The sequence below is a fragment of the Danio rerio genome, chromosome 24, assembly GCF_049306965.1.
Source record: "Danio rerio strain Tuebingen ecotype United States chromosome 24, GRCz12tu, whole genome shotgun sequence".
In the NCBI taxonomy this organism is placed as follows: Eukaryota; Metazoa; Chordata; class Actinopteri; order Cypriniformes; family Danionidae; genus Danio; species Danio rerio.
Genome location: NC_133199.1, coordinates 10,851,185 through 10,876,981, shown reverse-complemented (window position 1 = coordinate 10,876,981; position 25,797 = coordinate 10,851,185). Strand labels below are relative to the sequence as shown.

General features: G+C 34.6%; 2 long non-coding RNA genes across 3 annotated transcripts in view; one reads left to right on the top strand and one right to left on the bottom strand.

Annotated features, from left to right (window-relative positions):
• Positions 1-9,193: 9,193 nt before the first annotated feature.
• The window catches only part of si:ch211-69l10.2, a 94,040-nt gene continuing 77,436 nt past the window's right edge, over positions 9,194-25,797 (bottom strand). Inside the window, exon 3 of the long non-coding RNA XR_223045.6 lies at positions 9,194-11,233. This is a non-coding gene — a long non-coding RNA (si:ch211-69l10.2). The remainder of the gene's footprint in view (positions 11,234-25,797) is intronic.
• On the top strand, positions 20,703-23,372 carry LOC137489211 (uncharacterized). Of its 2 annotated transcripts, none has more exons than XR_011008585.2 (5): positions 20,703-20,747; positions 22,341-22,473; positions 22,598-22,755; positions 22,869-22,964; positions 23,139-23,372. It is a non-coding gene; the product is annotated as an uncharacterized lncRNA (long non-coding RNA). The 2 variants fall into 2 exon arrangements; XR_011008584.2 differs by having other exon boundaries at positions 20,703-21,381.

Here is a 25,797-nt window from a genome sequence, read left to right as displayed (position 1 = left end):
CTTCCCAAGCAACATTGGTTTCTTTTCTTGTATCGATATAAATACTTTTTAGGTTTTTTAAATTATTTTATCTTTTAGCAAATGCTGAAGAACATTTTTGAACAAATGGCAATAGTGTAAAAAAAATAGGAAAATGTTGCATTTACGATGCTACATTTCACATCAAAATGTCCAAAATGAAGAAAGTGAAAGTTATTTTGAAGGACAGAAATTGTCACACAATATAAAGGTAGTTCATTTGTTAATGAGCTTATATTTTTCAGTTTTACGTGACAATTTTTACACTCTGACTTGTTAAATTGGTTTAAACGTTGCAATTAACAGTTAATAAGTAAATTGACATTTCTGTTCTTAAGTAGAATCTTTCAAATGATCCCTTTAGAGTAAGTCTCCAGTAAATAATTATTTAAATTTAAAATCTGATCCTAATGAGGTACATTTTGTTTGAAACTAATCACAATGTTGATGTAAAGTATTTTTATGATCATTAGGGGTGTGAACCTACTCTGGTCTTACGGTTCGGTTACGACAGCCGTGGTTACAGTCTATATGTGCACGATACTCAGTTATCATAGGTACAACCAGGTATAATCTATAATAGACACAGTGGAGAAAACTCGCACCTCAGCCACGCTTGTGTCTGGATCCACAAGTATCGCTTTAACAGCAAAAGAACAGGCGGAAAGGTTACCACTGTTACTCATAAACATGCCAGTGGGTCAAATGTCCAAAGTGAGAAAGAGAAAGAGAGAGAGAGAGAGAGAGAGAGAGAGAGAGGCAGAGATGGATTTTTACAGCATTTTTTCCTAGTAGTGAAGTAGCGGCTCGTGTGCTGTGCCTTCTTCAGTGTTAATGAAAGATTTTTCAGCAAACTCACAAGTGATTGAATTGTGTATAATTATCTACCTTTTACATTGTAGAAGTGTTTTATTTACTTGCCCTCGCTTCCTTCGCCATAGTTTTCTACTGCGATATTGCACATATGAGATGAATGTTGTCAGTATGTAATAACAGGTCATGATCTATTACTGAATTGATATCGAATTGTTCCCTTCTGCATCACGGTGCACCAAAGAAACAATTAATTTTGACACCCTAATAATGATGTATTTTTACTGCTGTAGACTGTAAAGAATATCTGTTTTTTTTTATTTAAGTTTGTGAATTACACTATGAGAACTTAATCTCTGCTTTGTCGAGTTTTGATGTGGAAAATTCCACTCTGCAGTTTAACAACTTGACTTTTGTTGACATTTTATTCATTCATTCTTCATCACTTTCTGTGAAGTGATGATGCCAACCATAGAGGTTCAGGTGTGTTTAATTGGGGTTGGAACTAAGGGTGCTTTCACACCTGTGAATTGATTCATTAGTTCCGAAACAGGTTTTAAAATTGTTACATTTTTGCTGTTTGTTCTTGGTGCGGCTTTCACGCAGCAAAGTTTCTAAACAGACCAAAATAGCGAAAACAAGTCATGTGTGAGTAAACTCTCTTCACGGTTTATTTTTTAGAGTCCCGCTCAGCTGTCAGGGGGGTGGTGGTTTGGTGGTGTTTGACAGGGTGCGCGCAATGTGTCTGAAGAGCGAGGAGAGATGCAGGGGGGAGGGGCTGAGAAGGGTGTGCGACGTATTTGAAGACCCGGAGCGGACAAACTTCACCAGAGAAATGTGCAATTTCCGGTAGATTATCTCTCGTTTGCTGGCTATCCAGAAGTCTTGGGATGTCTGGAATGACCTCCCACCCTACTCTTAATTCTCTCTTCATATAGCTGTATGACTATTACATGTCCACAAAACACTGTGATATAGCCAGGCTCGGATCGTATTGCTTTCCCTCTTCCTCTCCTCTCACTTTCCTCTCCAGAGTTCGTTTTAATCGAGCCGCGACCACCTCATTCAGACGATCTCGGAACAATTGTTTGGGTGCGGATCTGAATGCGATTGCTGGATTCACATATGTCAAACGAACCACACTAACTGGGCAAACGAGACGGGTTCCGAAAGAAAAGTCTAGGTGTGAAAGTACCCTAAAATATGCAGGACACCAGCCCGACAGGACCGAGTTTTGACACCCCTTTTTTAGAGGTATTCATAATCCTGGACCAGGCCGTATACTTAGCAGATGCTGTGGTGGTCATGGTGGAGTGGAGAGCATGAGACTGATTCCATGAAAGACCCCAGTGCCAGACGAGTCTCTGCATTGATCCCGTGGACCAATTGCCGGGGACCTATTCAAACTTGCAGCTTCTCCACGATGGACGTCCAGCATTCTCCAGCCTCTGCCGCCTAGACTGCAGCTCTGCACAAGAAGTTTGGGCAGAGGTGAAATGGTCATGCCCAGCTGAGCCTGGACTCTCAAGTCCAGGCTCTCAGTTCTTCTCTTTCGTCGATTAGTGAAGTTTGTTCCTCGCTACTGTCGCAACTGGCTTGCTTGGTGTGGTACTTGTGGAGCTGCTCATCAAGGGATTTCCACTTCAGTGTTTGGACTTTCAGCATCGAAAGTTAAACCACACTAAACTAAACTAAACCGAGCTTCAAACTGAAAACTGAACTGACACTTTTTCAATTTACTAGAACGTCCATGTTAAGCTGCTTCGACAAAATCTACATTCTAAAAGCGTTATATAAATAAAGATTAATGGAATTGAATTGAATTGAATTGAATATCCTGTTGTATTACATTTACATACTTGTTTATAACACTGATCAATACTGTACCTGAGTAAATAAATCTAGATAAATAGTAGATAAATCTCCCACAGATTTCCATTACTGTAAGCCTGTCTCTGTTATTGTGTTTGTGGTTTACAGGGGGAATGATTGTAAACTCATTGCCTTCTGCTTGTCATGTAAAGTAGTTATACATTACTTTAGGTCACGGTCACAAGAATGCTGACCTTGACATACCATATCATCAAACATACCGCCATAGGTCTTTAATCTGACAAGGAGAAACAATGGGAAAAACAAAATCAGATCTTACAGGGGATTGTTGCAATTTTACTAGGTAGTGATATTATACTGTATGAATGCATTCAATGTAAATACATTAAATATATAACCACCTGAATATAACCGTCAATGTAGCATGAGGAAATTGTACAAAAAATAAATTAACAAGATCATACAAATTCAATAAGTGTCATTTTGGCAAAATGTAAAACACTTACAAAATAAAAATTTATTTGTTTTGGGAAAACGTGGCATTAGTAAGAATAATTTTACTGTTACTCCACTGAACTGTAAAGTGAAATTCCAAACTGAGGAATGTCAAAGAGATCAATGAAAGACAATAGCTGGTTGGTGTAACATATCAAATCAGTATAATATATCAAATTGGTGTAATATATAATAGCATTACTTGTTTCATACTATAATGATTATATTTAATTACATATACCATATCAAACCTCAACATCCATTTTATGTACTTTCCGCTAGACACAGTAATAAACAGGTCATATAAAATACACACATATGCATGTCAGGAAATTAACAGTTTATCATATTTTGTGATTTGTTTTTTTATATATATGCTTTGAATTGCATTATGGGACTTTGATCTTTCCTTCAACAACTTTTGATGCTGATAAGTTTGTAAAAATGTATTTTATTAACATTGTAATACTTTAAAGTGATATATTACCTGGTGTTGTAAATTATCATACAAAAAGCTGATAATAAACTGCCTATACTTTTTCTGTTTTTTTTACAGACTTAATACTCAATGTTTTATTTATTATACAATGTATTGATTCAAAATACTAAAATGTTTAAAAGCACAGTTGAATTTTGAAACATCAAAAATTGACAGAGCACAGATCAAGACCACATAATTCAACACATAACTTTAAATAAACAGAAAAACCTGTAAATCACATATCATATATAAGTATTATATATTATATTATGTATAAATATTAGGGCTATAAAAATTTAACGCGTTGAAGCAAACAACGCAGTTGGAACTTTTTTTTATTTCCTGTTGTGGCCGATGTGTGTTCAGGGCCGGCGCGTCCATAGAGGCAACCTTGGCGGCTGCCTTGGACAGCAGAATAGCGAGCAAACCCCCGAGTTTCATGCAATTTCGGGTGTTTAATTTTTCATCTTTAGACTTTAACTGCAGTTCAGCAGTTCACTCTCATTCAGCATATTTTCATTCAGGATGATTTAATGGAATTTAATACCGCATGACAAACGGAAAGAAAAACCTCTGCATTCCGGGACTCGCGTGGTCATTTAAGATGATCAAAAATCGCCATTTACATGGTCAACTCTTGATCAGTATTATCTTAATCATCAAAGCTGAGTATTGGTGTCTATGTGAATGAAAGTGCCAGAAGAATTCACAAGCTGTCAAAACCTCTGCGCTTAAGCTGCATCCCTCAAATGTTTCAATAAGTTTTTATGTGTTTCCCCCCTTTTGTTAAGCGACTGCTTCACCTTCCTCTGTCAGAATCCTTGCTTGTTAAATACAGCCATACTTTAGAATGCTTCGTTTAAGCAAATTTGATGAACGCGATTGTGCGTGTTAATGAATCTGAAGGGATCCCTCTCGCTGACCAGCACTGCGCGCATTGTCTCTCTGTGTGTGTGTGTGTGTGTGTGTGCGTGCGTGCGTGTGTGTCCACTTAGTAATCCAACATGGAAAGCATTTTTGTTTGTTATTGGCATGGATTGTTTTGGAATTTAAATGGCACTTACATGCCTGTGTTTTTACTTCAGTAATAAATACGGCATTTTGTGATTAATCATGATTAATTGGAAAAAAGTGTGATTAATCACATAATTTTCTTAAGAATTTGACAGCCCTAATATATATACATACTGTATAGTATATATCGCCTCACAGCAAGAAGGTCGCTCATTCGAGCCTCGGCTGGGCCTATGTTAGGGATGTAACAATATTTTAAATACCGTCATACCGCAATAGTAATTTTTTTCAATATTACCGCAGTCGCATGACTCAATAAAACTATATTGCTGAGAAAAGTTTGCTTAGGCGAATGAAGCGAATGGGAACTACAATTCCCATCAGCCTAGGCGTGACCATCCTCATCATCCATCATCGTGACCAATGGAGTGTGTTCCTAGTAGCGGGGAAGAAAAAGAGCTAGAAATGATCGAACCTAAAGCGGGTTGTAAATCGGATGTGTGGAAGCATTTCGGTATCTTTCTAAAAAGATACGAAAAAGGAGAAAAGGTGACAGACAAAGAAAAAAACAGTATGCCGGCACTGCCAGACTGTGGTAAAATATAAGTCGGGGAATACGACTAAAAACAGTCATGGGGACAGCAGAACACAGCACACTTGTTAGACTAATGCAGACATTGACTAGTACCGCAAAGAGACCTCTATCTCACTCATGGCTTGTCCTCTCAAGTGGTGGAAAGACAATGCACAACGTCACCCGCTGCTGTCAACCTTGGCTAAATCATATCTCTCTGTTCCAGAAACCTCAGTCCCAAATGAGAGGGTTTTTTTTCTGTTGCAGGGGACATGCCCAGAGATCCCAGCTTTTACCAGATTATAGTTATGATAATTTTCCTTAAAAACCCCATCTCTATCTAAGTGAGTGAGTGATTAAATGTTGAATGTGATGAGTTTTCAACAATACTAAATTGAAACAATATATATATATATATATATATATATATATATATATATATATATATATATATATATATGGTTTAATAGTTTTTTGTTATTAAAATTGAAAAATTGAAGTTCCTGTTTCGAAACTTACAGATAGATGGCTAATTTGTATGTCATTGATATGTTCAGTGCTAAGGTAAAAAAAACTCTTTTGGCACTTTTTTCAAGTCTTTTCGTTAGTTTTGTTGTTTCCTGTAAATTATTCAATAAATACCGTACCGTGCCATTCATACCGAGGTATTATCGTACCGTGAAATTCTGATATATATTCTGATATATATATATATATATATATATATATATATATATATATATATATATATATATATATATATATATATATATATATATATATATATATATGAAGACAGAAGTAATTTTGGGCTGCTTATGAGAATTATGGTAATTATCTCCACTACAATTTTTTATTTTTTTTGTCTTATGCTTTACCCAGAGTATAAAAAAATAGAAATTTAGATAATTTAATCTATTCATTACTATTGGAATGTTGAGAGACTTTTAACCAGCACGACAAAAAATGTTTCTGAAGACAATCACCTACTGCACCTTTTAATAAACTTTAGTAGTGTGTACAGTATCTCATGGTCACTTTAAATCCAACTCCTTTGTAGAGTCATCATAGTGCAATTGACCTACCTGGCTTAATTCTGGGAAACGCGTTTTTTGGGTTCAGTAAGCTGGTAAGCTGCGGCTGAGTGCTGACTTTTGGCAGAATTCCAGTAAGGCTTCTTCTCCTTAATCCTTAAGCTTTCACAAAGAGTTTGAGGGGGGCAAAAGAACAAGAGGTGTCAGACGTGTAAACCTGCTGTCACTGCAGCACCTGTTTCATGTCACAGCTGTGTGACTGAGGGCAGCAAGGATTGAGAGTGCGGATTTCGGTTTCCCTTCAACCGGATCAGGGTTACTAAGACAAAGAGACTTCTTGCTTGTTTTTCTTTCATGTCTGACTCACTTTCTCTACCAACTGTTTTCAAACAAACCAGGACCTTGAGGGCAATTGACCGTTTCTCCGATTACATTCCCATTAGGCTGACAGGAGAAACCACTTTTCAGCTTCTGAACAGGATCTGTTTAGCATGTAATGGAACAGGTGTTTGATGTAAAGCAATGATGAGCTTTTTGAAGCTCCTTCAGGTGCTTTGACCCCAAGAGCTGAGGTGCCATTTACACTAATGCGTTTTCGTTTTAAAATGCATAAGTACTCCGGCATCTGACCTGCGAAAGCTGAACATTTAAAAAACTCGCTTTAAAAATACCCTGTTTTAGTTTGGAAACACTGCTGTGGTTCTATTTTAAAACAGAAACGCAGACTTTTGAAAACATAGGTGTAAATATATCTACAGTTGCTCAATGACTGGTCTTCAGGACTATTGCATATCGTTCCCTGATTCGTCAAGCCCCTTACATTTGACCGCTACACAATAAGCAAGCCACGGTCACACTAGTTGTTCAGCAAATGAAATTTTAACCACAATTTGATTTTTTTGATTTAGTGCACAGATTTCTTTACAATTTAATATGGCCTCTTTGGAGATCTTTTCTGCTGGAGATACTGTTGTCCTATAAAAAAACATAAAGTAAAATTTATTATCCAATTTATTGATTCAAAATACTAAAATGTCAATGAAACTGAAATTGTTAAACAACACAGTTGAGTTTTCAAACATCAAAAATTGACAGAGCACAGGTCAAGACTACATAATGCAATTCATAACTATAAATAAACAGAAAGACCTGTGATATTTTGACAAACTGAAATACTGTTAAGACTTTTTATCGATTTTCCATTCATTTCCATCTTAGACACAGTCTCCACTGTATGAACCACCATAGAAATAAAAATATGTTGATTTAGAAACATTTAAAAATATTTGTTATGCTGATCAATGAACAGAAAGTTCAAATTAGCAGAAAATATTCAATAACATTATGAATATCTTTACTGTCACTTTAGATCAATTCAGCATGTTAACTGATCTCTTGATATAATGTATATATATTTTGATTTGATTTATTAAATTTACAACAGTATTATCTCCAAATATTCCAACACAAACACATTTCATTATAATCAACAAAACTAAGTAAACTCAAAATTACAATTGATTTTAACCAGTTCGAAATAACCACTCCATCACTAGGACCAGACAGAATCTGTAGACATTTTTTGCTATTTCTACTGCTGTTAATTTTTATTTTTTATTTTTGTAAAAAAAAAAAAAATCTGTGGATTTATGCGGAATGAATTTAAGAGTATCATAGCTAAAACTTAATATGTGAAATAAAAAAGAATATATTTTTTACTTTTATTTAATGCTTACAATGCACTCCACTTGTTTAGCAAGCATAGTAAGACAGAAAATATTACTTTATAAACTGTATTGTAAATAAATGATATGAAGATTTTTTTGTTACTATTATTAATTATTGCTAATATTTATATTATTATTATTATTATTATTATTATTATTATTATTATTATTATTTAACAATAGTATTAGTGAAATATCTACAGTTGCTCACTGACTGGTCTTCAGGACTATTGCATATCATTCCCTGATTCGTCAAACCCCTTACGTGTGACCGCTACACAATCAGCAAGCCACATTCACACTATTGGTTAAGCATATGAAATTTTAACCACAATTTGTAACTTTTTTGATTTAGTGCACTGTCAACAATTCTCTGTAAAATCTACAGTAACTTACTGTAAATTAGATGCAGCAAAAACACAGTATTTACTTTCCAGCACTACTTATCTTGCTCTATGTGTATTTACAGAATTGTATGTATATTGTTATTGTAAAATATACATTATTGTCATAACGCCATTTTTTAAATACAGTAACATACTGCATAACAGTTCACATTACAGTTAAATTCTGTGTAGTTTACAAAAATCGTTAACAGTGTGGCTAATTCATATGAATTTGTTCAATCTCATTTGTACATTTTAGTACAATTTGCTCAAAAGGCAAAAGACCAGACAAAATCTGCGGACATTTTTTGCTATTTCTACGCAGAATTTTGTAAAAAAAATAAATAAATAAAATAAAAAAATCTGCAGATTTATGCAGAATGATTTTGGGATTATCATAACTAAAACTGGATATGTGAGCTTTAATTTAATGCAAATCCAGTTAGATCCACTTATTTGCTAAACAAAGCAAGTCTTTCATATAATATATATACTAAAAGACAGTAAAAATCATATGAACATTTTCAAATTAGTCAATAATATTACTGAAATTTACACACATTTACACAATAAATAGACTCAATAATGGCTAAAAATCTGTGGAAATTTGCCGATTTCTGAGCACATTGATTCCTTGTGCGGGCCTACTCATTCCCAATGAGGGGTAGGGTTAGGGATAGGGTTTGGGGACATGGCTCCTTTAATGCACATAAAATCGTATAAATTTGTCATATTTTCTTGTGAGATCGGCTTGGAAATTCCATCGGACAAGGCTATGAAACTAACCAGGTTAAAACAAGATGACGCAACACTGATAAAACAAGCTTTTGCTCCATATTTTGCCTTTCTGTACAGAGAGGTCACATTTTGATATTCCAATGATGCAAATTTGTAGATCAGAGTTCAAACGCTTAGCAACGCAATGTCATGTAAAACTTGTTAAACAAGTGGCATTTCCGGTCTGTCTCACTCGAATGTGTATGAATGGAAGTCGATTGGGCAAAAAAATGCAGCGTGACTGAGGCTTAAGTACAAATCTTAGCAAAACATACGTATGCCCAGGCAGAATGAATGGTCATGTATCATGCGTGTTATAATGTGGACAGAGATTGTTTTTCTGAAATGCTTTAAAAACATTAGTTTGGAAGAAACAACAGAGATTTTCTACCTAAAACACTGCTATCCTACACAATTGTGAAGTCCTTCCATTCACAATAAGTACTAATTCACATATTTAAACATTGTACAATCAAGAAGCATTCTTTTAGACAAGTGAAAATATTGTTTTGTTTTCTTAAATAATTATTTAACTTTTTTTTTTTTTAACAAGGAAAATTATGTGTCAATTCTGTAAGTAAAATAATATAATTTTGCCTGTTTTGACTTGTTAGGGCTTAGTGGCCACATACGTGGACAGCACATTTTAGCTCTTAAGTGGCTATTTAAAGTACTTTGAATGTTTTAAATTTTGTTACAGACATACAGTGTCATCCTGCAACTGTTTTGCAGCATATGAAATGTCCCAAACACTATTTTTAGCTGTCCAAAATGGGCAAAAAAATTATTTTTTTTATTCTCTGATAGTCAAAACATGTGCATTAAAAACTGTCAGGAAAAAAATGGTTTATGTAAATTCGGACCACAAGTCCACATATATGGACATAATTTTTCTCTAATCGTATCAAAAGATATAAACAATACATTTTTGATTAAGAAAGGTTTTTTTGTGTGTTCATCTGGTGAACAACCCTTTGTAATTTGTAATGTATTCAGTAAGTTTTTTTCCAGAAAATGTATTTTTATAATGAGGTAAATCAAATCAAATCACTTTTATTGTCACGTCATTAGCAGCACGTGAGGTATGAGTGAAAAGCTTAGGTGCTGGCTCTGGACAGTACAAAATACAGACAGCATACTCCTCAAAAAAAAAACAAAAAAAAAAAACAGGACAATGTGAAATTGACAGCGATATGTACAATGAATAGGTGTCCACATAGTTGTAGACAGTATTGTTTCAAGTATGGACTGGTTAAAGTTCAGTGCATGCTACATATTGATGGTGTGCAGTGAGCGGTATGGAAGTCTGTGTGGGGTGTGTTAAGTGTACATCAGCCTGAAAAGAAACTTTCCTTCAGCCGGCTAGTGCGTGACTGGATGCTTCGGAACCGACATTGCAGCGCAATGAAGGCTGTCTCATTAGAAAAAAAATTAAAGGCTCCTTCAAATGCAGCCTTAAACACATTCTTCGCCGGCACCAATAACCTAGTGGTTAAGTGTGCTAACATATAGCACCAATTCCCGGCTTGAGGCTTTTTGCCAACACTTCCCCTCTCTCTGTTTCAAATACTTTCCTGTCTGTAACCTCCACTATCCTATTCAAATTAAAGGTGAAAACCCCCTAAAATAACAATTATAAAACAAAATTTGTTCTTCGTTTCACAGGTAAGAAAGGACACAACAGGTGGATCCTTTGTGGCCTCGAATGTCCCAAGATACATTGCACACTGATAACAGCAGGATGTTTTTAAAACAGAACTCCGGTTTAAATGTATAAATTAAGTTTATTCCCCTTCCAATAACACATGTTAAATTACAAAAAGAGTCGACAGTTTACATTTTTATGTGTAAATTCATGGATCAAAGGAAATTTGCTTTGCCTTAAGATCGCTGAAAATAAGTTTTAAAATCACTTTGAAAAAAAAATGCATTACAATTTTTATTTCCGCTTATTATCAGCAGCTGTTATGGTTGCTTGGTGCTGAAATCTGTCCTCTCTTGGGTAGAAAACGCTCCGTTCAGCCTGTGTGGACTTCGAAGGACTCACCGTTGAAGTCCGCATCTTTCGGAGGATGCAGACTCTGAAATGAGACACAGCGAAAGTAAAGTTTAGAATAGATTGTTTGGTATTTTTAAAACGCAAATCAGCAGATATATTTTAGTGTCACTCATAGCCGTTTGATTTCCAATATTAAGTATTGGAATTAAACTTTGCTTTACATTTTTCTGATTCTCAAAAAAGTGACTATTTTTAACAGTATATTCAAATGATAAGACATAAATAGAGTATTATATATGGGTCCAAACAAACAAATAAATGCTAAAAATGTAACATTTACATACTGCAGACTATTTATAAAATGCAAATCTGACTGCATCACTCAAGAACATAGAATAACAATACACATTTCTTCTTATTAGTTTGAATTAGATATATCTGAGTATATTTATGTGCTACAAAATGTGGCAAAGACAAAGATCGCACTGGGCCACTCAAGCTGACAGCTGGTCCACCCAAAAGAATGGAAAGTAGAAAAGCCTGAATAGTAACATGCAAAAAATAAGTAATTAGATCCCGGTGGATGAGCACTGATCTTCCAGTTCTAGTTTATGGCCAATGGTAAGTGAAGACCTGCCAAGACCTGAGTGCTCAATCCAATCCCATCATATACACCCTCACTGTAAACCACTCATCTGAGATCCAGGTCCTATCCAGGTTAATCGCTGCATCATCATGACACGATCAGATGCTAATGAACTTTAGGAGAAATGTCTCAGTGTTGAGTTTCTGTTGTTTATAGGGACAGACAAGATTATTTACTCTAAATAAATACAGTAGTGAACATTTGAAGTGCAAATTTAAAACACTTTTTTTGGTTCACTTCAAATGTTGACTACTGTATATTCTGTTGTTGTCAAATTTCTGTTGTTTAAGGATAGCCAAGAACATTTGATATTAATATATACAGTAGTAAACATTCAACTAATTTCTAATAACTGATTTATTTTACTTTTATTTATTTACTTTGCCATGATGACAGTCAATAATATTTTACTAGATATTTTTCCAGACACTTCTATAGTGGCATTTAAAGGCTTAACTACAGTAAGTTATTTAGGTTAAGTAGGCAGGTTAGGGTAATAAGGCAAGTTATTGTATAATGATGGTTTGTTCTGTAGGAAAAACATGCTTTAAGGGGCTAATAATATTGACCTTAAAATGGATTTTAAAAATTAAAAACTGCTTTTATTCTAGCTGAAATAAAACAAATAAGACTTTCTCCAGAAGAAAAAATATTATCAGATATACTGTGGAAATTTCTTTGCACTGTTAAACATCATTTGGGAAATATTAAAGAAAAAGGGGGTGGCTAATAATGCTGACTTCAACTGTATAAACATATGACCATTGTAATTATCCACATTATTAGCCCCCTTAAGGAATATTTTGTTATAACAGGCTACAGAATAAAGCAATGTTATACAATAGCCCCTTTCACACAGAGATACCAGCAATTATTTTTTTTAAATTCTGAAATGACTTTACCAGTAAATTTAAAAAAGTGATGTTTACACAGGCATGGACGTTCCAGAATTTCCAGAAGAACATTCATACATCCATTCCAAAATGCAGGTGAATTCTGACATCATTAACCAAAAATGGTCTCTAAATGGCTGCACTTGTATTTGTAAACATTCAACTACATTTCAAACTCTGTGGATGGATAAGTATTCTAAACAACTTCGATAGAAACATATGAAGGAACACTTTCGCATGTCGAGATGTACATTTGTGTGTGTGCTGGGCCTCACTGGCTGCTTAACGTGTACATGCGTGAAGCAACTGAAGCATAGCTTGAAGGTAAACAAACAGCGGTTTATCATAAGCATTACGATGATCATTTTTAACACAGTTGGCATTAAGAGGGAACATAGAAACATTTTCTGACTAACATCTAGCAGCTAAATGTGTCTGGAAAAATATTTAAAGGCTTTTGTTTTCATAAACAGCGCAGATGTGAATGCATCTGAATGTTCTGATTGGCTGGTGTAGATGTCTCACTTCAGCGCCTTTTAAGGATGAATGCACTTTTTTCGGCAATTTTCCTTCTGCGTTCACCCAGAGCAGATTTCCAGCAAATTACCGGTAATGTTACAACTTCTCTTTTTGGAAAACTGCCAGAACGAATTTACCGATGTATTCAAAAAGGGCCTGTTCACACATACAGACCTTTCCGGAAAATTTCCGATAATTTTCCGGAAAGGTCAGTATGTGTGAAAGGGGTTATTGACTTGCCCTTTAAGTTGAATACTAGTTTCTTTAAAAAAAAACTACATTGTGTTCTGTCATCATGGCAAAGATAAAAGAAATCAGTTATTACAGATGAGTTATTAAAACTATTTTGTTTTAAAAATGTTTTGAAAAAATCTTATTTTTTGTTAAACAGAAATTGGATGAAAATTATTTTTATTAAATTATTATGTTATTGTTAAGTAGCTTTAAAGTTTAATAGCAACACAGTCTCATTGGAAATACATGCCTACGGCTACATTTTGTTTTTGTGAAACCACAAAAATGTGCTTCACTGTACGTTTGCCTGTAGTTTCTGGGTAAAACAAGCATTACAGGGCAGTACGACGGCAACAGCATTTGTTCCTTTTTGCACTACTGTTGTTTACAGGGACATATTATCAATTGATAAAGGATTGTTTTTGCATGGATCTTCACAAAAACAACTTATTTCCATTTGGATGATTTTTCCAGCACAGTCAGTTTGCTCGGTAACGCTAGGCATGTATTTGTAATGAGCCTGGGTTGTTTAAGAATAGAATAGGATTAAGAGATCTAACAGTCAGTGTGCTAGGTATGTGCATGCTAATAGGCAATTATTTAACAGTGACAACTGATCCCCAAACAAACAATAAATTAATATATACAGTGCTTAGCATAATTGAGTTTTTGAAAATGAATATTAGTATCCATTGAATATAGGCTGTATATTGGTGCATTTGAACAAAACAGATTTATTAAACAGATATATTTATTAAAATAATGTCATTCACTAAACATATTTAGAAATTGAAAGAGAATACAATTAATTTCAAGCTAAATATTGCAAAAAATATATAAACACAAAATTTCAACACATTCTTTCAATTTTTTGGCTTCTTTTGATTTTTCCTCTATTTTAAGATTTGTATTTAATATTTTTCTATAATATATACATTTGCCATTATCGTAACTTATTTTGTTAGATAAGCTCCAGATTTGGCTTCAGTGCTGACTAATCTAATGTATGTGCACAAATATAATATTGTATAGCTTCCTATTCAAAATTTTTATTTAAAAGATAGATTTGTGAGGGGTATATTCTGAGCCCGGGCGAGGCAGTGGCACAGTAGGTAATGCTGTCGCCTCACAGCAAGGATGTCGTTGGTTCGAACCTCGGCTGGTTCGAACCTCCTCCGGGTGCTCCGGTTTCCCCCACAGTCCAAAGACATGCGGTACAGGTAAATTGGGTAGGCTAAATTTTCTGTAGTGTATAAGTGTGTGTGTGAATGTGTGTGTTTCCCAGAGATGGGTTACGGCTGGAAGGGCATACGCTGTGTAAAAACTTGCTGAATAAGTTGGCGGTTTATTCTGCTGTGGCGACCCCGGATAAATAAAAGGGACTAAGCCGACAAGAAAAGGAAAGGAATATTCTGAGCCCTGTACATACCAACATGATAGATAAAAAAACAATGCATGCTCTAACACAATAATAAAGTTTCCTGAATTCTCAGTGTACCGTTGCATGCAGTACACTAACAGTTAATCTCACATCCTGAAACAGGTCTAACTGGCATGACTCACTCCAAAACGGCCTCCATACACCAACCGCTCAAACAGAAAAAAGTCAACTTCACTCATCTTCAATTATATCTTTCCGTTCAAGAAAATCCTTCTTCCTACACCTTTTCCCATATATGCAGTGATCCAGTGTCAATAGTTGTTTATGCGCACTGTAAAAATATCTGTTAATTCAATTGCATGATTAACAGTTTATTTTATTGATTTTCTTTTCGGCTTATTTCCTTCATTAATCAGAAGTCGCTACAGTGGAATGAACCGCCATCTTATTCAGCATATGTTCTAAGCAGCAGATGCCCTTCCAGCTGCAACCCATCTCTGGGAAACACCCATACGCATTCATTCAGACTCATACACTTCGGAAAATGTAGCTTATCTAATTCACCTGTACCGCATGTCTTTGGACTGTGGGGGAAACCAGAGCACCCAGAGGAAACACGGGGAGAACATGCAAACTCCACACAGAAACGGCAACTGACCCACCCAAGGCTCAAACCAGTGACTTTCTTGCTGTGAGGTGACAGCACTACCTATTGCACAACTGCATCGCCCCACAGTTTATGATTATGAATTGCAATATCGCTGGTTTGAATTCAGTCGAATTCGCTCGGCTCAGTTGGTGTTTCTGTGTGGATTTTGCATATTCCCTCTGCCTTCATGTAGGTTTCCTCCGGGTGCTCCAATTTCCCCCACAGTCCAAAGACATGTGGTACAGGTGAATTGGGTAGGCTAAATTGTCCGTAGTGTATGAGTGTGTGTGTGAATGTGTGTGTGGATGTTTCCCAGAGATGAGTTGCGGCTGGAAGGGCATCCACTGTGTAAAAACTTGCTGGATAAGTTGGCGGTTCATTCGGCTGTGGTGATCCCGGATTAATAAAGGGACTAAGCCGACAAGAAAATGAATGAATGAATGAATGAAAATAAAACATTATTCACAAAATGCAATCAAAATGCTATTAATTTTTGAGTCTCTTTTTTATAGTACATATTACAGGGCTGTTTACCAAAAACTGTATGCCTAACCCTCATTTGCAGTTATAAAGCATTAATATCGAGGTTTGTGGGTTGTTATTACACCTTTATTAAACAAGATTATGGGATTTGAGTATGCTGTTGCTGATTCCTCTTTATGCAACACAGGCACATTCTGAAAACATAGTCACATATACGTTTCTGGAGGCAGTGAAATACACCCCAGGAGGTACGTATTTTAGCAGTTTTTGTTTCGCGAATCTATTCACAAATTCAGCTGGTAAGGGCGAAATGGAACAGCATCATACCGCCCTGTAGCAGTCCTTTAAAAAATGAAATGCACCTATACGTACCTCTGGCTACATAATTCGTGGTGTCCAGAAACGTATATAGGACTACGTTTTCAGAATGAGCCTGTGTTGTTTTTATGACAGCATATAAAGCTAACCATGGTCATTGTAATTTAGTATTGAGCAGCATTTGTGGTAACAATTGTATATTGTTGTATAAAGAATCAATTGTATTTTGAATATATATACTTACTGTTGAAGTCAGAATGATTAGCCCCCCTGAATTATAACCCACTGTTTATTTGTTCCATGATTTCTGTTTAACGGAGAAGAGGTTTTCTTAACACATTTCTAATCATAATAGTTTTTATAACTCTTCTTTAATAGCTGATTTATTTTATCTTTGCCATGATGACAGTAAATAATATTTTACTAGATGTTTTTCAAGACACTTCTAAAAAGCTTAAAGTGACATTTAAAGGCTTAACTAGGTTAATTAGGTTAACTAGGCAGGTAAGGGTTATTAGGCAAGTTATTGTATAACGATGGTTTGACTGTAGACTATCGAAAAAAAAAAAAAACTTGCTTAAAGGGGCTAATAATTTTGTCCTTAAAATGGCTTTTTAAAAAATTAAAAACTGCTTTTATTCTAGCCAAAATAAAACATTTAAGACTTTCCCCGGAGGAAAAAAATATTATCAGACATACTGTGTAAATTTCCCTTCTCTGGAAAACATAATTCGGGAATTATTTAAAAAAAGAAATTAAAATTCAAAAGGGGGCTAATAATTCTGACTTAAACTGTATGTATTCTATTAAACTTTTTGCCAGATAATAATTACTCAACCATAGATAATAAAAAAAAAGTAAATATGAATGTTATCTTTAATCTATTAAGCTTTACTACAGGGATCTCAATCTCAAAATGACACGGGGCCATTTCAGTGACTGACATTTCATGGGAGGGTCATTTAACCATTCAAGCACAAGAAAAAAAGTGGAAACCTGACGTAATTGATGGATATTAGGACAACAGACATGACGTTTATCTTTCAAGCATTACCTGTCACCAGTGATCATGCAGCATATTTATCGTGTCACTCATCAGCTGCAGAAATATGTGGTTTTTGTGGGTACGGCTAAGCATTAAACACACATCAACAGTCATTCTTCAACAGACTATATGCAGTCAAAACTCCAGCTTTTTTCTTTGTTTTATATATTGCAGAATAGTTAAAATTACTATGAAAATGCCACAAATAATTGGCATGATTATTATTATTCTGTCCCAACCAGTTGTCCCAATAGCGCAAAAACAGCAGAAAGCAGTTTAGGTAACTTGAGTGTCTACAACTCTTCTTGTCAACATCTTTCTTTTGTTGTAAAACTACATCAAAGATTGGGAAAGTATGTACATATTCACATTTACTTTAACAAGTTAAACTCAACCAGCAGTACAATTTTACTAATGTACATAGTTTTTATGCAAACCTTAGTAAGCATTTGAGAAAAATCTAAATGAGACATTTTGAATCAAATATTAGTAAAATTATCATATTTGTTACACTACTAGCATAACGTGTAAGCCCTGAAGAGGTGTTTGTACAACAAAATAGAAGTGATATGTAATCAAACGACCCTTGAATATTTACAAAAATAAAGCTTTAGTTAAAATAAAACACTTACAAACATATACATTACATTTAAATCATCCCCAGAATTAAATGAAATGAAAGTAAAACTATACCGAATGCAGCACTATAAATAAACTAGGTGGCGGGTCAAAAGTGGCTAGATGCGACTGCACAACAATAATAGTGGTTCAAAAATCGATGTTTTGGCGAGCCGAATCGCATTGTATTTTTGGCGTCAGTTGCGGGCCAGAGGGAGGAGGAGGGTGGGTCGTAAATGACCCACAGGCAGGTAGTTTGAGACCCCTGCTTTACTGGAATGTCAGCGTGCAAAAGCAATTACATTAGTTCAAAGTAACTATCTTTATATAATATGACAACGCATCTGACTAACATGCCTGCCAACACTCCCGGGAGTCTCCCATATTTTAGACCCATTTCCCGCCACCCTCCCGTTTTGTTATTTCTCCCGGAAATTTCCCATAATTTCACCCTGCCCCCGGTCCTCAGCTTTTTAGGTCCTAGGTCGCCAACTTTACTATATTATCCGATTACAGCAGCCGCCCATAATCCAGTCCTTAGTACAATTACTAAAACCACAGTACAGTTATTAACCCGGTTTTCAAAAACAAATGTTGGCAGGTATGCTGACAAACTATCTATCTATCTATATAGAAAATGTCTTGATCTTAAAGGGGCGTTGTACCCAAAAATTAAAAATCTTTTTTTTTTTCAATTTTATTTATTTTAATTTTTAATGTAATGTCATTCTAATCCCCAGAGAACTTTGTTAATCCTCCTGACACAATTATTCAATTATTTTGGATAAATTCCAAGAGCTCCCTGACTTCACTGTGACCATACGAAGCTCCAAGAACACTTTTGTGCACCACAAAAAAAAAATGTAACTATAACCTTTTTTGGTCAATATATTCTCTCCAATGTCAGGTTGGTGTGCTACAGAGTGTACAACATAATGCCTTTAAAGTCAGCAGTACATCAAACAAATGTAGTATTGACCATAGTACTCCAATCTGATGCAAAAGACATTGGTAGACAAAGTTGGGTTTTGAGATTTTTTTGGTGCACAAAAGTGTTGTTGGAGCTTCGTATGACTAGAGTTGAACCACTGAATTCACATGAAATGTAGGGATTCCCCCACAGTCCAAAGACACACAGTATAGATAGATTGAATTAACTAAATTGGCTTAGTGTACACTGTAAAAAAAGCTAGGGTGCTGGAAAAAAATGTAAAACAATGACCGTTAAATTACAGAAATTTACCGCAGAATAACATATGGTAAATTACTGAAACGTACCGAAAATTTCAATTTAAGGAAATTTCTGTAACTTAAAGTCCGTTATTTTACGATAAATGTCTGTAATTTAGCAACATATTTTAGATTTTTTCCAGACACCCTAGCTGTCGAAAAAAAGTTAAATAACGGATATTTTTTACAATGTATGAATGCAAGAGTGTGTTTTATGATAATGGATTATGGCTGAAACGGCATTTGCTATGTAAAACATGCTAGAATAGATGGTGGTTTATTCCGCTGTGGCAACCCCTGTTAAATAAGTGGAAGGAAAATAAATGAATACATACTCTTTAAATCTATACTCTAAACATTTAGAACCGTTGTAATGTGTGGAGGATCAGAGAGCTCAGATTTCATCTAAAACATTACGTTTTTCATCTTTAGGTAATAATAACTTTAATAACTTTAATTTTAACCCGAAAATCAAAAAAAAAATTTGATGACAGTAATGCATTAGTTTGTGCCAGGAGTTCACTTTTATTTTATACACTTTTTTTGTTTATAGTCTACCTTCATTAATTATGAAAACATGAAGTCCAAATACAGTTTCATTTTTGAGTCCTAAAATTTCTGTTAACCTATAAACTCTATGTGTGCAAAATAAGTGTATAATCAGCAATTGACTGTACAGTAAGTTGAAATGACTGGGTTTTTAAAAAAAAAATTTATTTACTATTGAGCTCAGTTTTAGTTTTTACTTTAATTCCACTGACATGGGACATCCCCAAAGCTAAATAGAAAGACATCTACACACAAAGACAAGTATCGAACAATCTGAGTAATCGCCAGTCAAACAGAGAAGAAGGGGAGAGCCCTTTGCATTACAGATTACAGAGAAGAAACCTTGCTGAGAAACCTTGTAAGAACCAACTGGGAATCTGAATGAGTGTTTGCTGCTCTATTTTCTGTTTACGGAATATTTTTAGTCTGCAAAGTGTTTTCATTTTCTCACTTATGACTCTTGTTTCATGAACATTTATAATTAAACACATAGCTGTGTCTGGTTTCAGTTAAATGGAAGTTTACTGTTCTACATCTGAGGATCATCTACTTAAGATCACCTGATTCAGGCAATTTACATGTTTGTGATGTATCTCCGGAGGTGCAGTGTATATCGCAGCCATCCGTGGGTTGTACTATTCTTCAAACGGTTGGGATGGTGTGCAGGGGATGGTGGGAAAATCAGTCACCCAGTTCCACACTCCCTATCAGGTACACTGTAAACCCTAATGCTGTAACTAATTAATTGAATTGAGTACTATTAACTTAAATCATTAAAATTCGTTTATCTTAATTAACCTTGATAAGTATTTAGAACTTTTTCTTATTTTTGAGTTTGAAAAAATTTAATCTTTCAAGTAAGGTGAACAATTCTGCTGGGTTTAATTTATACAAAATGTCTCTTTAAAGTTTCATTAACTCAAAATCTGTCAGCCCAGTGATTTTGCGTCTGACGTCATCCAGGTTCACGTACGTGCTCATGCTTCATTCGTTTTTTTCAAGATGGCGGATCGGCCTCGTTTCACACTACAGTAGGTAAAATATTTACAAATCCAAGAAATATTAAATGTATGTTTTAATTAATATAATCACAGTAACAGTTCAATGTAATGTAGAGTTAATCAGGGTGCGTTTACATGTCGTACATTACAGAAAACATGTTTAGCCTCACTTGTTGCTAACTAACGTTAACATTGCTGTTTAAAAAGTTAGAATCAGTGCAACGTTAGCGTTAGTTGTTACGTGTTAACTCTGAATTTTAACAGAGTGTGATAAAGACAAAAATATTTAAAATCGGCAGATTACATTTTTCAAAAAAATTTAAATCTTGGCGCGAGTATGCCATTTCTCAGCCTGTGCTGAAGTTGTCATGGAGACGCGCGCTCTCACAACCGCATGTCATGGCGCTGCGCTGAACTCCATCCAGTCTGTGAATGTGGTATTATCTTTGCAATCTGTAGGCACTTCGGAAACGAAAGGCGCAAGAAACATAACGTTAATCATAACTCAAATGATCTCCGCCTAAACACTTAACGGTATTTTCTGATGACGCGCAAAAACGTAGTCTCAAAACTTAACTCTGTCACACGCAGCTTGTTGCTTGCTGATCCATGTATGAGGATAGCCTGACGGAGAACATTTAAGCTGCGCTCCTCACCTGAGCAGGTACAGAGCAGAGCTTCAATTTACACTACCACATTGAGATAAAGTTGGTTTTATATTCATACATTCATTTAGTAACAACTTGTGACTCGCTCCATAAATTGTTTACCATGGTACTTTGTCTATTCGTTCTGAAATCACATGCAAGTATGACATGAAAACAACATTACACTAAATGCACTATTTTTTTTGACTGAACAATGTTGTACTTTGAAAGTCATTGGCTGCTAATATGATTTCACCATTAAGAATATGCAAAAATTACCTTTCTGAAATTATATTATTAAGGAGAAAGTCTGAATGTGTAAATATAAAACTAACTTTACCTCAATCACCAGCACTGATCAACACTTAATATTTCCTCGCGCTTAAGACGACATCTCTGCATATCAATGATTACCTGATTAATGCGATCAGTTAAATGAGTTTAAATGTCATTTAGGTCAAATGTATTTTAAAGGTATGATAAAAGTTTTTTTTTTTTTTCAATCTATTTTTTAAAATGTTTACTCTGGAGAGAATATAAACAGCCTAAAAAACAAAGTATGCATATCTATAACACATTAATACAAAATTATGTTATTAAATAAAATAATAACAAAACAAAATATTCAAGATGTGGTAAACAAGACATAGTTTTCTGATGTGCAAATTTTGTAGCTTAAAATATATTTATATCTTAAAAATATAAATATTTTAGTCTATATATTTTTACATCATTAGACAATAAGGTACGTTTTGTTATTTCTAGCTTTTAAAATCAGGCCTTAAATTTCTTTGTCGTCCTATTCAGTTTTAGAAATTTCAATACTGTTTAAATTAAATCTGTGTTCATCGAATCAAAGCAACTAACATGATAATCAGCTCTATTGCTAACCGTTTTGGAGGTTAACGTTAGACATCATGCAATTGTACTACTTCCACTCTCAGCTAAATGACACTGTGACTTTGTGTACATACAGAATTGAAGGTCGGGTGTTGCTGACTACAGATAGGAACTACAAGGAAAGTGAAACTTCAGCTAGACCTTGAGTTCAGTTTACAACATGAAGATCCTGCTTTCAACATCTGATCAACACCTGATTTTCATCTGAGGTAAAAAATAGATAAGTAAATGAAACATAATAATAATATTAATACATTTTTTTCTAGAATTGTATATTTTGTGGTGTGGGTTTGTTTTATGAAATTCTCTCTTGTTTCTTTTTGCTGTTTGCAGAGTACCAACATGTTACAAATGAGAATTTTCCCCACAAATTCTTTGCACAACTGGACCACCACCTATTTCATTTGATGACAATTTCAAGGCAAACAGCATCCAAAACTGGCAAGACAGCAGATACCCTGGCTAATCTTTTAAAGGCTTATGATGAGCAGGTATGTTTGGGGTCACGTGTTAAAGTATACATTAAAATATAATTTGAATTTTTTTTTATTTTTTTTATTGATTTAAAATCATTTATTCATCATTTATTATACTTGATTTCCAGGAACTGCATGATGTCAGTTCATGACGGATTACTCTTATCAGAGGTCTTTTGGTCTTGCTGCGTGAGCGTGACTTAAGATTCTTTAGGAACACCCTGGTAAGACTTCATTCATTCTTTTCACAATTAGGCATGTTTAATAAAAAGATGAAAGTTTTGAAAACTTTTACTTAATAACATATTTGTAATCACGAATAGTTGATGAATCATATAATATTGGCTCAGTCATTTTGATACTGTCCTTACATTAATATCCTTGAATTATATTTTTAGATTGATAATCCTGCTGACTGAAGATGCTTTATTGGCCCTGCATTCACTGAGGGTCTCTGTTGTCCTGAAGAATGAATTGGACACCACCCACAGCACACTTCCAGACCTTTCTTGTCTTGTATGGATTAATGTATGCTCTTCACATAATATATAGTAAAGGACTTTGAACTTGTGCAAAAAGTTTTGCTTGGCATGGATGATGGAAAATAAAAAGTCTCGTAGCATGGAAACCTTAAAGAATGAGTTGATTTTTTTTTTTTTTTTACTTAATAAAGACTGTCTCTGGGGTAGTAACTTTAAAACATTTATTTACCTTTAATTCGTAAGGGTGCATTTTATTATATATAGGGATAGTTTGTCCAAATGTAAAATTCTGTCAGTTACTAACTCTTCACTTGTCCCAAACCTGCTTGAATTTCTTGTTTCTGTTGAACACAAAAGTTAAGTAAAGCTGACAACCTGTAACCACTGACTTTCTAATAGGAAAACAAATACTGTGGAAATCGGTGGTTACAGGTCTCAGCTTTTTTTTTTTTTGGTCAAAAATAACCTTTTAAGTGTTCAACAGAAGAAAGAAACTTAAACAGGTTTGGAATAAGTAAATGACAGAATCATAGTTCAACCAAGACTGAATATATATATATATATATATATATGCTCTCCGTCAAACAGAAATTGGGGGAAAAAATAAATGGGGGCGAATAATTCTGACTTCAACGATATATATATATATATATATATATATATATATATATATATATATACAGTTTCTGTGTAGTTTACACTAAACGAGTCACTTCACAGAATGTACACTTATTATTTTTTTAACGAATGCCTTATTTTATTTGTGAAACTGACGATGGAGAAGTTAATTTTAAAAAATGCTATCAAAATGTATGAGCTGGGTGATTTAAGTATTTAAAGTTTGGAAAAATTAAAACAATTAAGTTAATTGGTATTAAAATGTATGAGCTGGGTGACTAAGTATTTAAAGTTTGGAAAAATTAAAACAATTAAGTTAATTGCAATTAAAACGTATAAGCTGAGTAACTTGGGTATTTTAAGTTAGGTGAAGTGTCTTGCATGAGTACAACAAACTCAAAACTTAATGTTTCTGTTTACTTAAAATAGATAATTTCATAACTTAAAAAATTTGACGTAACTGATTACCTCAAATTTTTTGAGTTTTGTCAACTTATTCGGGATTACAGTGTAGGCAGGTTACTCTTGAGTGGCCATCACTCAGTTACCCATATCCTTTACCCCCCTGATATTATCTCGCAGATACACATTACTGAACAGCACCATACACACACACACACACGCACACACACTCCAGCTTGACTGTGTGGGAAGCACATTTTTGTCATTTTGGGAATAGATTTTTTCTTTATTCTTTGCGTGTGAGCGTTGTGAACAAAACAGATAAAGGCAGAAAGTAAGACGTGACAGAATGACGTTAGAAGACTTGAGGTAAAGTAAAAGAGAGACGAGCAAGACATTCAGCAAACACTCTATAAGCAGAAACCACTTCAAAAACCAGAACAGTAAAGATGCTTCTTGACCACAATAGGGGAAGTTCAGATGAGCTCTGCGAGTAATGAATCGCATTTACCTTTATAGCGCAACTTCTTCAACTTTCTTAGGAGGGCAGTGTCCATCCATGGCATGTTGTTTGAGTATTTATTTTTTTAAAGGGCACCTATGATGAAAATCATCTTTTGGGAACTGTTTGGACAGAACCATATGTAGGTAAAGTGTGTCCACAGCCATATTAGGGTGATATAAAGACAATACGTCTGTTTTTTTTTTTAATTTCCTGATATTAAAATAGGATCCAAATCCTTCCCATTTTAAGTCCCACCACAATGTGACATAATTGATTGGCAGCCCCCTATTAACATGTCTCTCTAGTAACACGTTTAATCAATCCACAAGACAGTACTTGGAGTAAAGCAACTGGGATTAAAAAAAAAAGATCTGCTCAGCTCTCTGTGATCATCAGTCATCATCAAATGCATACCTGCCAACACTCCGCGAGTCTCCCGTATTTCAGACCCATCTCCCGCCCATCTCCTGTATTGTTCTGTCTACCGAAAAACTCCCGGGATCTCTTGGATTGTATGATCAAATCAAGAATGAGTTTAAAACGTTTTCAAAACAGTGCTTGTTTCTCATGAATTACAGGGATTTTACTGTCTTTACTTCATCACCACAGTAGAGTAATCATTAGAGTAAATTTCTAGTTCAGTTGTTTTTTCATAACGTATAATTTACTGATATTTGTTAACACGTATAAATGGTGGTGATTTAGGTAGCAATAAATTCCAATAGTGCTATAATTGTTGTCACTTTTACAAATGTGTTAATTTCACAAGTTAAAAAGGAGTAAGTACACAAGCTGTGATTGTTTAAAAAAAGTTCATTTTCAGTTTTACATTTAAAAATAAAAAATTCTTATCAAAAAGTGTAAAAACTGGGTTTGTAGTACTTTTTTAAATAGTCAACTATATTTTTCATACAAATCTAAATGGACATATTTCAAATAACTTTTTGCTGACATGGCCAGTCAATTTGAGAAAACAATAATTATTTTGTATACTGCATAAAGATGTAGTTTTGAGTTGTGATTACGCAATGATGTCAGCACACAAAGTAA